The sequence below is a fragment of the Ciconia boyciana genome, chromosome 3 (genome assembly GCF_034638445.1).
Source record: "Ciconia boyciana chromosome 3, ASM3463844v1, whole genome shotgun sequence".
Taxonomy (NCBI): domain Eukaryota; kingdom Metazoa; phylum Chordata; class Aves; order Ciconiiformes; family Ciconiidae; genus Ciconia; species Ciconia boyciana.
Window position 1 is genome coordinate 37,636,484 of NC_132936.1, and position 15,646 is coordinate 37,652,129.

Here is a 15,646-nt window from a genome sequence, read left to right on the forward strand (position 1 = left end):
GAAGTCTCTTCTTTTATGCACAATGCAGTAGTTCAGTTCTCATTAATTTCAATTAGAAGTTGATGAAGTTCTCCGGTTTATTACACTGTCATTTGCACTACGTTTTCAAATTGCAGCAAGACATTAAATATTCTCACAGGCGGTAACTGCTCACAGGGGATTTTATGCAGTGCAATACATGTAATGAAACCCAACTCATTATTATTATTAATTATTTGTGTTACTTTATTGCTTAGGAGTTGTAGTCATGGATCAAGACCTCATTGCATGATGCACAAAGCCAGAACAAAAAGGCCATTACTTCCTTAATTGTTACAGATCTGAGGTCGTTAGTGGCATTGCTTGGCTTAAGAGCCTGAATTTGAATTTTCACCTTTCCAAAACCTGGGCAATGCTATCTGACAAGTCAATTGGGTTGTCCGATAAGTGTTCCAACTGCCCTCGCAACATCTGTTAGGAATCAGTGCTGTCCGAGCAGCCCTCCTCACTCAGCTGACCCCCAAGGAAATCCTCAGGCTGAGGCAATCCCGTTACTCACAGCACTGTCAGTCCCGTGGTGCTCCTCTGCCCAGACTCCCACAGCCTCCCCAGTCCTGAAGAGCAATGAGTATCTCCCAGCCCTGCCTGGTCCACGCCACTTCCTCACACAGAACTGGTACCAAGATTTTCTTTAAGTGGTAAGAAGAGGATGGATATCTTGTTGTATGTAATGGCTTCAGGAACAAAGGGCAGTTGCATTTGGCACCTGTTTGTGACTTCTCTCCCGGCTTCGCCGTGGAGGGTCTGAGAGCCCTTCCACTCGCATCAGGTGGCTTTGCTGGGACAAAAGGACACTACTGGCCCTCTGTGGTCCGAAGTGGATGCTAGGAGGCAAGATTAATGCAAAAGCCACCCTCCAAGTAGCATTGCTAGGGCACAGCTAATTTGAGGCCAGATAAAAGGATGCTGCAGGGGTCAGTGTGAGCCTGGGCAGCAGTTCTGGATAAGTGGTGGACAGTGAAACGGCATCTCCTAGAAGAGATAAGCCACAAATAAATATATTTGATATATATGATGTTTGACATGTCTATATCTATATTTATGCAAGTTACAGGAAGAGTCTGAAGATGAGAGGCATGACTTGAGGCATATCCCCAGTTCTAGGGCCCTGACTGCTGGCAGCATGTGGTGGCCAGCACAATCTTCCCCCACAAAGAAAGGAGGCCAGAAGAAGGCTTGGCTGAGATCTGTGTCAGTCATTCTGGGACCTGATAATTATCCAATTATCCTGACACCCAAAATGTCAGGAAAGACAGGCCTGGATTGAACAGAGGAAAGAGGTCCAGAAGAAAGTTAAACCAGCTCTATCACCTGCATAGAGATATTTGCTGTATATGGGATCAGCCAGCAGCTACACATGGAGAGAAAAGAAGAGAGAGTGGAGCTCCTTTGGAGCACCCCAGAAAGAGAAGTGGGTGAGGAGGATGGCCTGAAAATCATGTTAAGGTTTTTGAGAAATAGAAGGAGAAGGAGGAAGGAAGAGGTCTGGAAGCTGGGGGAGAAGGAGAAGGTATCTCTCTGTAGAAGGAAGTATTTGTTCTGCAATGAGAGTTGTCTCATTTGGGTGCTGCAGCTGCTAAACCAGCTTCCAGGTATTTGTGCCTGACCTGAGTATCCGACTCTCCCTTTTCTCGGTGGATCTGGAGGGGTGGTGGTTTGTCTTTGTCTTTATGGACTGCTTCCGCCAGCAGAGCACATTCCAGATGGTAATTGCCCTTAGGACAAAGCATATATGGAATGCGGTCAGGGAAGAACAAAACAGTGGGAAAAAATTCAACTTATTTCAGTACAGAGGCTATGCCCTTAAGCTATATATAGACAGCACACTTCTTAAATGAGAGAAAAAAAAGGTGTGCAGAAAACAGTTGCCAAAACCATAGTACCTTGCTGTCAGCCACCCACAACCCGAAAGAGAATACCTCCTTGGAGTCATTTTAACAAGCACTGTATGTACACAAAAAGATGCTCATACTTTTGTTAGAAACACTCACCAACGACTCCTAAATTTCTAATTTCCAAAGGATGTCAATTACTCTGAACACTGAGTGACCTGGAGCACACACAATCTTCCAAGCCCCAATACTGAAGAAGAACCTGAATGAAGGACCTCAGAAAAAATGTGGAATTCTGTAAATGTTCCCTGTTAATAGGATCAGAAATTAAGCAGTTTTCTGAGCTGAGACCTCTCAGAAGTATTTCTGAAAGTGGAAACTCCAGATTTGCTGGGGTATGGATGTAGGAAGATGATGAGTTTATTCAACACTCAAAAACAGGAAAACGAAGCTGTCCTGATGGTTAACAGAGAACTGTAGCCAAGTAGTAACACTGGAAGGACTTGCACTGGGGTAGGTGGATATATAATAGCTGTATATTTGGGCTGATAACTTCTTAGACATTTTTATCCAAAGCTTGTCATCCCAGACACCAAGGAAGGGGACAGAAAAAAAAAAGGAAAAAAAAAAAAGAAAAAAGGTGTATCCTAACTGGCAGCAGCAAGGCCATTTTGGACACAGGAACCTCAAAAGCAGAGTAGTTTCAATAGGGGATGAAGAATCATGCTGAACTTGAGGAATCACACAGAAATCATTGCTTAATTAATAGAGAATCACAACAGCTAAGTTAGGACATTGCCACGGAGGAAATCTGAGATCACTTGACCACTCTGTCAATCCAAACAAAGGGTTTGCATTCCCTCCTCGCCCATTAAAAAAAAGGCTTGGGTAAGAAGTGATGTCAGGAGAAGTGGTTTTGTTTATTTCATAGTGGAATTAAGCCAGAAAAAAAAGCCACCAGTTCTAAGGATGATAATACATAAAGCGGGATTTTGGAAGTACAGACTTGTCTCCAAAACTCCATCTTAAGTAGTAAAGTGGAGACAGAAAACAGAGAGGCTTCAGATGGCCTCTGCAAAGGGTCTGTAAGCGCCGCGGGGTGAGCAGTTCAACGCCATCTTTCAAAGGGAGTCTTCCTTAGCCCCTTGGCAGCATGCCTGTGTGCCGCGGCAGACTCACCTCATTTATGCTCCACTGGCTGTACGTGCTCTTTCCTTGGAGAGGTTAAGTGCTGCCTGCCCGGTGGGACACCTCTGTGGTAGAGCTCAGACCTCCCTGCCTCTGGGCCAGCTGCAGGGGCAAGAGTCAGGAAGGGACGTGGCTCAGCAATTCCCCCAAAGGGAGAGCTGCAGCCCAGGGAGGTGGATAAATGTAAGCCCAACTCATCAACCTCATGTGCCGTGAAAACAGCTGGGTGGCTGAAAGGAAACAAGGAAACAAGACTCTCAGCACTGCTCTGAGCATGAACTGTGCTCCAAGTGTGTTAAGAACATTAGGGCTATGAATTTTGGGTCATTAATGTTCCATGGGTTTTGTTGGAAGGTGTCAGCTACCAAAGATTTGGTGGTTTGTTTTTCAGAAATATTCTAGTTTTAATAACAATTTTGTCATTAAGCTCTTACCAAAATATCAGCAATGCCTCCGCTGGCAATATTGAACAGCTTCTGGGATGCAGGAGTTGCTCACTCTGATCCTTCTTCTGCCACTCTCTAACAAATTCTCCTCAGCTGTCCAGGCTGTTCCACATTGTATAAATGACGTATCTAGCAACCAGAGAAAGAAACCTGTTCTTTACTTGACTTGGGAGGTAATGAATTCAGGTCAAAGTCCCAGCCCAATGCCATTTGGGGCTGTTTATTTAATGCAAGGGTTACAAAGGGCTAGTAGACATGACACAGGAGGTAAGAGAGATGTGCACCCTTGTAAAGCTGGGCAGCCAGGCAGGCAACATATGGCATTTCAAAGCCCCGTATGTAGGTGACTGTATCAAGCACCTGATAACACAGTTCAGCTGACTTGGCATGAGGAGCCTACTTCAGAGTGAGTTGAACTGGCTCCACTGATACTCATCAACTGAAGAAGCTCAGACATCTGATGTGCTTTTATAACCTACAGCCAGATACCTAAATTCAGGTTTCTTAATCTGTACCTGTCTCCTGCTCCTTCTCCATAGAGCTGCCACGTGGGCATTGCAGAGGACTGACCAAATTTCCATCCTGGATGGGGGCTGTAGAGTCTCAATGCATGTCCCATATGCTCAACCACCTCCAGCTCTCTCGCCCTGTGTGTGAAGATAAAATACCTGGAAAAGTCTTGGGTTTGTCCCAGAGTATGATAAGAGAGCTTTTGAAATCTGAAATAATTTTGCAGCAAGGGGAAACTGTTTCCTACTCATCTCTAGCTCCAGTCTTAACAGGTGTCTGAGACATTTATATGTGAAAGGAAAACCTCACTATGGGTTGATGAGAAAAGTAATGAGATCCCAACTGTTTTCTCAGATAAACAAATGAGGTCTTGCCAGGATTAACAAAGTAAGTCTCAAGAGAGCAAACCGACCTTCCTACTCTGTAAATAGCAACAAAGGATGCCGAAAACAGAGACAAGAGCAGCAGTCACCTAAAATTAATGAAGAAAGAAGAGCATGTCAAGGTGGAGAAGCATCAGTGTGAAAGCAGAGCAGCAGTGACCATACCCACAAGATGAAGAGAAGCAAAGGGAATTAATTCTCTCATCACTAAAGGATGCTCCCTGGAAATAGATGGACTCAGTATACAAATATATATCACTCTCTCTGTTCTGGAGACTCCTCTCACATTTTTGTGTCTGATTACAGAAAAACACTTTGGTAGTCTCATCCTGTCACAAACTGAGAAGAAGGCAATACTCTGGTTTATGCTAACGGCAACTATCTTTTGACATACATTTTTTGGCATTTGAAAGTGTGTTTAATAAGAGAAGCTGGAAGAAACAAAAACGTAGCTACGTACAAGAATGTAAAAGGCATTAAAAGGATTACAAAATTAATCATTCTTCTGTCAACCTAATATCAGCTCTAGTAAATATAACAAAAGAGCAGATACAGGACTTCATTATTAAACAAATGGAAGCAGAGACATACAATCAGTATCAATAAGAAAATAAGAAAAACAGATTTTTTCCAAAGCAACTCATGCCTTTGGAATGCCTTTTTGGTCATGTCACAGGTTTGGTTGATAAATGCATAAATGCCAATCCAATATATGAAATATACGTATATACAGGAAATTTCAATTATTATAGATTATATTTCTGCTGAGTCATCACTAAAACAGTGGATGATAAAAACAGTTAACTGACCAATCTCAAACATAAGCATACCTAGGGAATCCTCACTAAGGAAGCGCATTTTTAGTGTGTTGCCATGTCTCTTCACATTATTTAACTTTTATCAGTGAACTGGAAGGAAATATAATACTGCTGATAAAGTTTCCACATGAAGCAAAAATGGGAGGATTGTTAACAAAAAGGACTGGTCTTCCCTCCAGCAGATGCAATAAACTGAGCACAAACAAGCAAACAGAATTCATTTACAGTGAAGCCAAATAGATACATACTTGGAAAAAGAACATTTGTGCTTATGGGAGCAGAGATTACGCCTGAGGAAAAGAAAAGAAGTTGAGGAGTCACAGTAGATGGTGAGCTAATCATGAAGCTTCAGTGCAAGGTGATGGCTTAAAGGATTAACATGGTCTTTAAATGCGTAAGGGATGGCACACTTAAGTAAGGGCAGGGACTTCTATGAGCTCTGTATTTAACATAGGTTACTTGAAAAATAACATTTCTGGCCTCAACAGAAACAATGGGAAATCGTCCCTCATCATATCAGTCCTTTGTCCTCATGTTAGCTCAGCGTGAAAGGCAGTTAGCCTGTGAAGCTGAAAAATATCAGGGACTGTGGCTGTATGTTGGATGTATACTTTTATCTATAGGTCCCATCAGTTATCAGCAATACATTGGATGACAAATTTCATTATGATATATTTGAGTAACTGGCATAAAATTTTAATATAGCTCCTAATCGAGCTATCAGCTTTTCGGAGCTGCAGCCACATTTTCATTAGTGTTTTGAGCAAACTACTATAATCAATAATAAATAATAATTATTAATTATTAAGAGATGAGGCACAGCTCATATGCCTGGGTCCTAGCTCCCTTAGCTTTGAAGCTGCTGACATCCATGTATCATTTTCAACTTAATATCTAATAATGATTCTAGCAGACACCTGCACCAATTTACCTCTGCCTGACAAGCTCCCAAGGAGAGGGCTCCATACAAACTTGGAGGGTATAAGGACAGTAAAGGGGCTACAGAGCCTATGTTTCCAGAGGAAATAAGGGGAGCCTGACTTGTTTAGCATCACAAACCAAAGCAACAAAGCATCACAAACCAAAGCTCCTTTCAGAAACACCTTAGAGCCAGTGGAGAACCAGAAAAGTACCATCGGGGTAACTTTGAAAATCAGAGGCTTTCTTGTCACTAAAGCAGTGAGAATAGCTTTCTAGAAGGAAGCATGGGGCACAAAAGCCAACTTATGTTAAGACTGAGCTAAATCAGCTTAAGTCAAGGATTGTATGACATGTTTTCCTGTCTGAGTGCAGGACTGGGTTTCATGATGAAGAGGTCCCTTCTGCTTCTCTGCTGTTACACTGACATAGAGGCCATGGGCTAGAAGTGGGTGCATCCGAACTTTGTAGGAAAGTTATATGAAGGTCATAAAATGGAATAAAAATAAAATCTTTGGAAAAAAGTGAAAGCAGTTAGGAGGTTGGAGTGCTATGGCGTTTGCATGGCTGCAGTGGGGCACGGTGTCAGGATCGAGGTGAATTGGAGAACATCTATAATGAGAAAGAGAGAGAAACGGAAGGCTTGAAAAGATTAAAAAAAGATACGACACTGGCACTGCTTTAAAGCAATGGAATTCCTGAAGGCACAGCCATACCAACCAGCCATTCATTTTCCATTATAAAAGTCAGAAGTCACCCTAACAATACAACAATGTCTGAAGGAAGTTGAACCCTCAGAACAGTGTACAGAATATTGTCCAATGTTTCCATTCAGGCGATAGCTAAATCTTTCCGAGTAACTGGGGGTGGCTGCAACAGAAATCTCTTGACCATCACTTTGACAATCACTGGGATAGCTAGTGGTCTGAGCAACCAGGGGGTTTGATGGATGGCGTGCCATTGGAAACAGGGGGAGGGGAAGAAACCATATATCAGGTACACAGGATCTTACTGGTAGTGTAGAGGAAAATGAGAAGTCAGCTTGAGTTTTCAGAAATTAGATTATTTTACATTATGTATATTAAAAAAAAAAATCGCACCGGTGGCTCCACACAAACTATGGGCATGCAAAAAACCCCAGCAAGCCCTGGTACTGAGCCCAGCCAAACAAGTGCTAACATGAGCTGAAACCGAGTACCATAGTGACAGCAGTGACTGAGAGCAGTAGCCAGGATTGATCACTGTCCAAACCCTTCAGAAAAGGCTATGAGGAACAGGATGAGCTTTGTGTCCACGGTATGATCTTTCCTATGGCACCTCATGCCAAACATTTTACATTTGAGGGCCTTTCTGATAACTCGCATGGACCAATCCTCCTTGGATATATTTAGTCCTGCTATAACTACATTTATACCTCTGGCTTACCCAACATCCTTTAGCAACAATTCTAGAATTTAATTAAGCATTGCACAAAAAAAGCACTTCCTTTCATTTGATTTAAATATGTTGCTTTAACGTCATTGTCTCAGTTCTGGTAATGCTGTCAGCACCCATCACGTCATTGATTGTTTTATAACTCCTGTGGTACCCCCGCTCCATCCCAGACGTTTTTATTCTTCCCCATGCTGAAGAATCTCATCAACTGGCTGCTGTCTCTTCACTGAGAGCTTCTGACCAACAGAGCAGTTGTGGTTCAACATTCAGAGTACAAGGATTAAATTGTCTTTGACATAAGATGCAAGTCTATTGCTGTATTAACTACAGTCTCCCTTTAAATAAAGAAAATATAGTTGAATTCTGACTTTCCAGGGAGGAAACTGACAGCGTTTTGGAAAGGCAAGTCTAGCTTAAAAATTCAAGCAGAACCCATTATGGACATAGTGACAGAGGAACAATTTCATAATTTTGCATCAATGACTGCAGACCATCCAGTGGCAGAATTGACAGGAACTGGTCTTCAAAAGAGGAAGATCAGGAGCGCACGCCTTTTGGAGAAAACCTCTCTTAGGCTGAAGCAGGTGAAGTGCTGCTGTATTTGGTACAAGCCTCCAGAAAGAGGAGAGCCAAGTGTACTTGTAAGAAGAGAAGTAACCTCCTCTGCTGCTGAAAGCCTCTCTCACAACTGTGATGTGACCTCTCTTCAGGACTAGAACTGTCTATGCTGCTTTGCAGTAGAAAGGTGAATTTGGAGCCTACGAGGTATCTGGGGTCCTAAGTGCTTTCCCTTTTTTACGCTATAGCTGAGCCTGCAGCAGGGAGCTGCACTGAAAGGGGAAGATGTCTTATGCCATGAGCAGTGAGTCAGCACAAGAACAGACTCCAGGCTTAGGTTTAGTTTGTGTCTGTGACCACCTTGTCCTTTGCTAGTTTTACTTTTTGACAGCTGGGAGCCCGCTCATCTCATGAAGAATCATTACGAGCAGCAAGCTAGTGAGACAAACTCGAGATACCACATACAGCATCCCTGGTCCACCCATACACTGCTGCAGCCTGCCAGGCTCATCGCACTCGGAGGTACTCCAGACTTGTGGCCTGGATGCTCAGAAGTATTTCAGGACCTACTGTCCACTGCTTTCCCTGCAGATCAGGTGCCTGAGTGCTCTTGAACTTGGTTTAAGAGCGAAGTGTTTTATAAATGGTTTTGAAACAGAGGAGGTGAAAACATCTTAGATCAACAGGTAACTGATTTCCTTCAAATTTGGGTTGTATTTCACTGGAATTATCTCAGCTCTGAGGTGTCTCAGACCCTTGAACCACAAGAGGAAGAAGATCTCAGAAAGGGTTACAAATACTTGTAAGTTAACTAGTACCCCTCTGAGACACATTACTGTTCTCACCTTTTAGAAGAGGGAGGAACAAAGGTACAAAGAACTTGTGATTACAGAGAGATTGTCACTGGCCCCACTCGCTCCCATATGAACTGAAATTAAACCACAGCACTCCAAGTTTGAAACTGGACCAAGCAGGTATAGTTACTGAGTCCCTTAAGGTACCTGGGAGCCAGACGTTCTCAGCACTGGAAGAGTCAGGTTCTGTATACTCGTTCTCCTCCTGTAAGGTGGAGACACTGATAATATATACTTATTTAATTGGATTGGATTTAATTGGATCATTCCTCTCTTATTTAGGAAGAATACAGCATTCAGTGTAATAGCACAAACCAGCCTGAAACTCATGGTCATCTTAATGGAGACTTGAAGAACCGTTTTTCCGAGGAAATCCAAAATCATGAATTGTCGCATTCTGTCATGAAAATGAAGATATTAAAAAACAAAAAGTGCAAGATGAAATATGCATTTGGAACTTTTATTATTTTATCATGTATTTTTATGTCTTAGATGTACTTTCTTTTTCTTTGAGGACTCTAGCTTCTATCTTTCAAGGTTTTCTCCACAACCATAGGAAAAACACACCCTCTTTTTTTAAAATCAAAGCTAAAAATCCCATGGGATTTGCAGAGACTCAGCAGCCCTAAAATGAAATGCAGTTCCCTGAGGTTTAGGATCACAGAGATGTAAACATGCCTGCCATAGAGGACTACCCAAATAAACTAGAAGTTGGTAGAACTAAATTTTCTTCCAACTTGGTTCTGCTGATTTAACTAGGAAAAAAAAAGGCATTTTATAACATCCTAGAAGAGATTACATGTTTTCAATGTATTGCAAGAGTGAGGTTGCAAAGCTTTTGGGGATTGAGGCATAACAGTGAGACCTACTAACACAAGATAAGTTTATGTCGAGTTTCCTGAATATCAGGTCCATCCAGGAGGTTTAATCTGCTGGGTGTTATGAAAATCACCTGTGGCAGGGATGGAAGAAGCGGTAAGTGATGGGTTGGTGAGATTCATAGGATTACATACCTAGGGACGTCTGCTGGGCTGCCTTCCAGCTATTGCTGCTGCCCTATGAGTGCTTCATAGTGTTTGCAAAAACCCTTTGCAAGCCATCAAAGGATGGCTTTTCCACCCTCATCTGAGCTTTTCTTCTTCCTTCCAGTCCTCACACTCTGCCTGTGTCAGTCAGCCTGCTCCCGCCGTAGGCTATAGGTACCTTTTAAGCCAATGAAGAAGACAACGTTATGAGCATGATCAAAGATTTGGTTCAGAGGCTGCAAATGCGCTGAACAGTCCCCAGTCATCGGCAATGTTAGAGATGGGCTTGCTGCAGCTCTGCAGTTAATTAACTGCAGAAGTATAAAATATAAATCCACATTATCAGGACCATGTTGATGCAATTGCACAGAAGAGTGTATAAGCAATCATAAGAAGGAGTGAGAGAGAAGGTAAGCATCTGAATGACCATTTTGTTGGATGTTCCTTCATCTCCATGAAATTACAATAATTACCTGGACAAATGAGATACATCCTTTTGAGGGTTCAATTCTAAAATTAAGCTCATTTTTTGTTGTGGAGCAGACATTTATTTACACAATTATCCTGCTTACATCACTGTGGACTTCCCTTGAACTGTGCACTGCCTCAAGCTAGGAGACTATTAGGCACTTTCTATACTTCCCTGATCTCTGTGCTTCTTCATTAAAAAATAAGAAGCAGAAAAATAGATTAAGAAATCTAAAAGCAACTTTCTTCATTCTAGAAAGTAACTCATGTCACCCATCAACCTTGTAAAGCTGTACCCTTTTGGCATCACTTTATCAAGCAAGATGACCACACAGCCGCATCCTGCCCAGCTTGGGTACAGCATACAAAAAAAGAAAGTGAGAGTAAGAGAGAGAGAGAGAGAGATGGAGTGATACACATGGCTGCAGAAACACCACTTCTGCTGGAAAACAGGTAAAGTCATAGGGAAGGAGAAACCATAATATCTCTGTAGATCCAGTGACTAGTCACACAGGGTGGGAGAACCTGCATCTCTGAGACCACACAGTGGAAGTGAAGGCTGACTTGTATGCTGGCCTCTATGGCTTGAAGCTGAGCCTTCCAGTCCTCTTAAACCCTTTATTAGAAGACACAGTTCAGCATCCTGGAGTGTATGTTCCTTCCAGCATTTTGCTTGGTGACTAAGAAAATCATCATAGCCAAGGCCTGAGAAGTCTCTTGAAAGGTGTATTTTATGTCAAATATTTGTGTACAGTAAATAATGTGCACTAGCCCACAGCATCCCAAATATTTAGAGCAAAAAATACTCAAATGGACCTCAGGTGTCCAGATGTGGATAACAAGCCTCATTAACAGCAAGTACAGACATTTATGTAGACTTCAAGGAAGTCAATGGTGCCCTCTAAAGGGAACTCATGTGATACACAGGAGCTCTTGACAGCTGTTGTACCTGCTGCCCATGTAGCCACTGAATGATGCATGAACTATTTCTGAGCAATAATTTAAATAATCAATAAGTTGACGAAATATGGAGTCCTTAATATCCCTTCTGAATTTGGGAAAGACAGCCTGCGCAAAGTTCAGGTTTTTTCCAAACATTTATTGTCTAGGGTAAGAAGGCATCCTTGTCCCAAAACATATGTAAATGTTGTTGGGAGCAAGACCTCAGATCATGGCTCAGAAAAGAAAGCTACATCGAACTAGCGGGACAGTAGGCACAAGTGAAAGTAGGCCATGATATATTGCATAAAACTTTTATCCTGAGCTAAATAACACAAAACAGCAGCAGGTACATAGAGAGCAATTACAAGAGCTACTCAGGAATGAAGTGTGTGAATAAACAAGCACCGGAGAGGAACTAGAGCTCTGTAAGCAGTTTTGTCTCAGCCTTAGCCAACAGGAGTCTGCAATTACTCTGCAGTTCACTTATAAAATTCAACATATTCTCTTGCAAGAATTATGAAGTACCTTGAACAATAACACATGCTTTGTTTCAAACTTCCAGTTGAGCTCTGGCTGATTGTACCAGCCAAAGAACATCATTTGGCCAAATCAGGAAAAGAGCTATTGATCTCCAATGTACTGATGTGCAGATCTTATACATGGGTATACATTATTTCAGGACAACAGTCTGCTGCCCAGGAAGACTAATCTTGCTTTGAATTCAACAGGCACTGCAATGCTTTGCTGCTCAGAAAGTAAGTACAATTATTCCCAGGTTTTGTGATTGCCACTCATTAAAATGAGGATTTACTTGATTAGGTTGTGGAGGAACTCTAGTTCTCAGAGTGTAATTTATAACTGAGAAGAACACAAAAATATTAATATTGCTTAGAATTAAATATTTCTAGTGAATGTTGTAAATGTTGCTCATGCTTTAACTGTGCTTCTTTGTCTGGATTGCATATAGTATCATGATGATACTATGATTTATCAGTTAAAGCAAAGTTACATCCTTTGCTTACAAAAGTTACATCCATGTGCCAGCATATGTGGTGTATTCACTAGAAACAAAAAAACAAAATCAGAGAGATGTGATTTTTAGAAGACATTAGAATATTCTTGGGAACATTTTCATCCTAGATTTATGCATTTCTTCAATAGAAGAAATTACACACTGCAGCTCATTCCAGGACTGAAGATTGGTTGAATGCCTTTTTCATTAGAATACCTGAGATTTGGATAGAGGATGTCTATACACACACGAAAATAGGGGCAGTGCCTTATAATGTGTGAGAATGTGGGAATTTCTAGTCTAACTTCCATCGCCGACCTGCGTGACTTAGAGAAGGCCTTTTGTACCTCTCATTTCCTCAGCGTTTCCACAAAGGTGGCATGAGGCCAATAGGTTTAGAGAGCACGTTGAGACAAAAATGTCTCTGAAACCGGAATGCTGTTGCTGTTATTCTATATGATGGGTTATGAGACAAGGAAAACCACGCACCAAGCAAATGAATGCTTCCTAGTTAAATAAGAATGATTCCCCAGGGCTTGGGTGCTTGGTTCACACAGGCAGTTTAAGGTTTAGTTTTGTGCTTGTTTCGACTGAAAATTCAAAGCCAGAGTTAGCTTTACAGCAAGAGGAAGGTCAGGTATGGGAGTTCAGTTTGTGCCCTTTGCCAATCCAAACATGATTTCTTCATGCTGAGTACTAGTAATTAACTGATCTCTAGTGAATTACAGCACCTGGGTTATCCATCCTTGCTACCATGAGAATTATTAAGCAGCAAACTGTGAAGCTAACAGCTCGTTAGAAGCTTTGCAAAACACAGCAGCACATAGCCTGAGTCCCACACACTCCCAATACACTGTAGCGTAGAGAACAGCAATAGAAACAAGACGACTGGTATAAAGGGAGAATGACTGGAAAGGTCTGGGATGTGGGAGCAGCAGGAGGATTGGCAGAAGGGCTGTAAGAGGCACCCAGATTAGCAGGTCATCAAGATCCTAGCACAGCAACCGTGCAGCTTTTCAGGTTACTTGGAATAGAAGGGGTGGCCTATATCCAGACTAAAATAAAGACTTAAGCCATTGAGGGGCAATGATGGGAAGATAAAGAACAGGCTGGAGCCCTTGGCAGCTCAGAGGTGGTGAGAAAGGACAGTGAGGAAATCCTAATGACTCGCAGAGGTGGGACAGGATGGATACAAAAATCATGGGCAGCTCCTAAAGGGCACAAAGGGCACTTCCCAAGCCAGCCACCCTCTCTAGCCAAAGCAGTGACCAGGAGACGTGAGGAGGACTTCAGAGCAGGCAAGCCTTGTTCTCTGGGTCACCATAAGGACTCTTGACCAGGCCAACTGGGTACAAGTGTCTTGCTGCCAGGTCACTGAACAGACCTCTTAAGTACACGCATCTTAGTGCTCATATGTGGGTGGGTGAGTACAAGCAAAATCAGTTTCAAAATAAGATCACCTCCCCTTCCTGCGAGGCCTTTCCTACCCTCTTGCAACATTACTTCCACCCAAAGGTGAGAAGAAACATAGCACAATATGGCTGGTAAGGAGCTCCAGAGTGAGGAAAGAAACTGGGAGAGGAGAGGAAAGGAGCTAAAGGGAACTTAGGGAGAAGATAACTGTGGTCCTTAGGTGATGAAAAGCAGAAGACTGTTCAGACAGAATGAATGAATGATGGTCCATCAAGAGGAAAGACACAGTGGAAGCAGTAAGAGGAGTTTATGAAAGCTAGAGGGAAAGAGAAGAAAGAGGGTTGTGGGACAAGGGAAGATTCACAGAAATGACAGCAAAAGGTCCTGAAGACAAAATTTGAACAAAATGTTTCAGGAAACAGGAGGATGGAGAAAAAAGGGTATTGGAAGGATGTGCACGCACGAAGCAGCTATTGTGGAGAGAGAGATCTGAGTGAAGATTTGTGTCCTGAATACAATGCTGTCATATTCAAGAACAGATGGACACACAGGAGGTGTCTGAGACAACTTTGTGCAAGTAGCATGAAGGAGCTCTGTGCAAAGGATTTCCGCTGGAAGGGAGCATTAATGCCAGTGGGACATGACAAGGATGACAGAATCATAGAATAGCTTCGGTTGGGACCTTGGTGGGTCATCTGGTCCAACCCCCTGCTCAGAGCAGGGAAAGAAAATAACACATAGGAGATGAAAAATTCCCTTGCATCTTCACAGATAGAAAGTGAAGCCTTAGCTACACGCCAGAAATGCATATCCAAAGTCAAACTTTCCCTTGGTTCTCTATGGTTGATGTTCCCCTCTGAAAGCAATGCTCATTTTACAGATTACTGGAATTGCTACTATAATTGCTCTGGATTCTTTGCTATTGAGCAGAGGTTTTTTGCATATCAAAAGCAGGCAGAAGACACACATGACAATCAACCTGTAGCTTGCTCTAAACACACATGCACATCTGATGCACAGTTGATACCAGCACAAAACAAAGATAGGAAAAATATTTCCCATGCAAACCGGGTTGGCGGTTAATCAAGTGAATCGTACCTTTTAGAGAGGTATCCTAGCAACTCCCCAGCAGCCGCAAGTCCCGGCTGACAGTGCACACTGATGCAATTGTTCTCCTCCTGCAGACATCAAAACTTTGCAGCTAATCAAAGAGATAATTCGAAATAGGAGACCACGTTAAATTTGATCCAACAAAAGGGAATTTTATAAATGAGCAATGTCACCCGGGGCATTTCTTATGCTTAAAGTTGTCATCTCAGAACAAGAGTAGGTCAGGCTTAGCAAAGCCATGCAACTCTGGGAACAAAACCTCCCTTCCTGCAATTGGCAGCACGATTCTCCTGAAGGCGCTTGCTTCTGCCGTGTAGATTTTTGCTGGTCTCCGCTTTAGAGCGCTATGCAGAATTTATTACCATTTTCTTGAATAGCAAAGGCTCACCCGAAGCACTCTCTAGAGCACAAGTATCAGCAAAAGTCCTGCTCATGCTCTTACAGCCGTTTGCCCCAAGATGTTTCCCTGAACAAATTCCTACTCCTAACATGCCAGATCAGATATTCTTTCACATCTCCAGTGCAAATAGGCTCTGGGCTAGCTGGATTAGACCTTCTGTCTCAGGACCAACAGTGAACCTGAGGCTACCAAGTAGCCTAAGCACATCCTCTCCAGGTGTCCCCATTTTGAAAGCATTATAGATTTGCAATTCACCTTTTTAGGTGTGTATGCAGTAGATGAAGCAAAATCAGAAA

At 42.5% G+C, this 15,646-nt stretch overlaps 1 long non-coding RNA gene across 1 annotated transcript; it reads right to left on the bottom strand.

Annotated features, from left to right (window-relative positions):
- Positions 1-225: 225 nt before the first annotated feature.
- On the bottom strand, positions 226-5,276 carry LOC140648892 (uncharacterized). The gene is made up of 6 exons (XR_012041374.1): positions 4,021-5,276; positions 3,494-3,634; positions 3,051-3,289; positions 2,031-2,146; positions 1,647-1,754; positions 226-1,011 (listed from the first exon to the last, which is right to left on the bottom strand). It is a non-coding gene; the product is annotated as an uncharacterized lncRNA (long non-coding RNA).
- Positions 5,277-15,646: the final 10,370 nt, after the last annotated feature.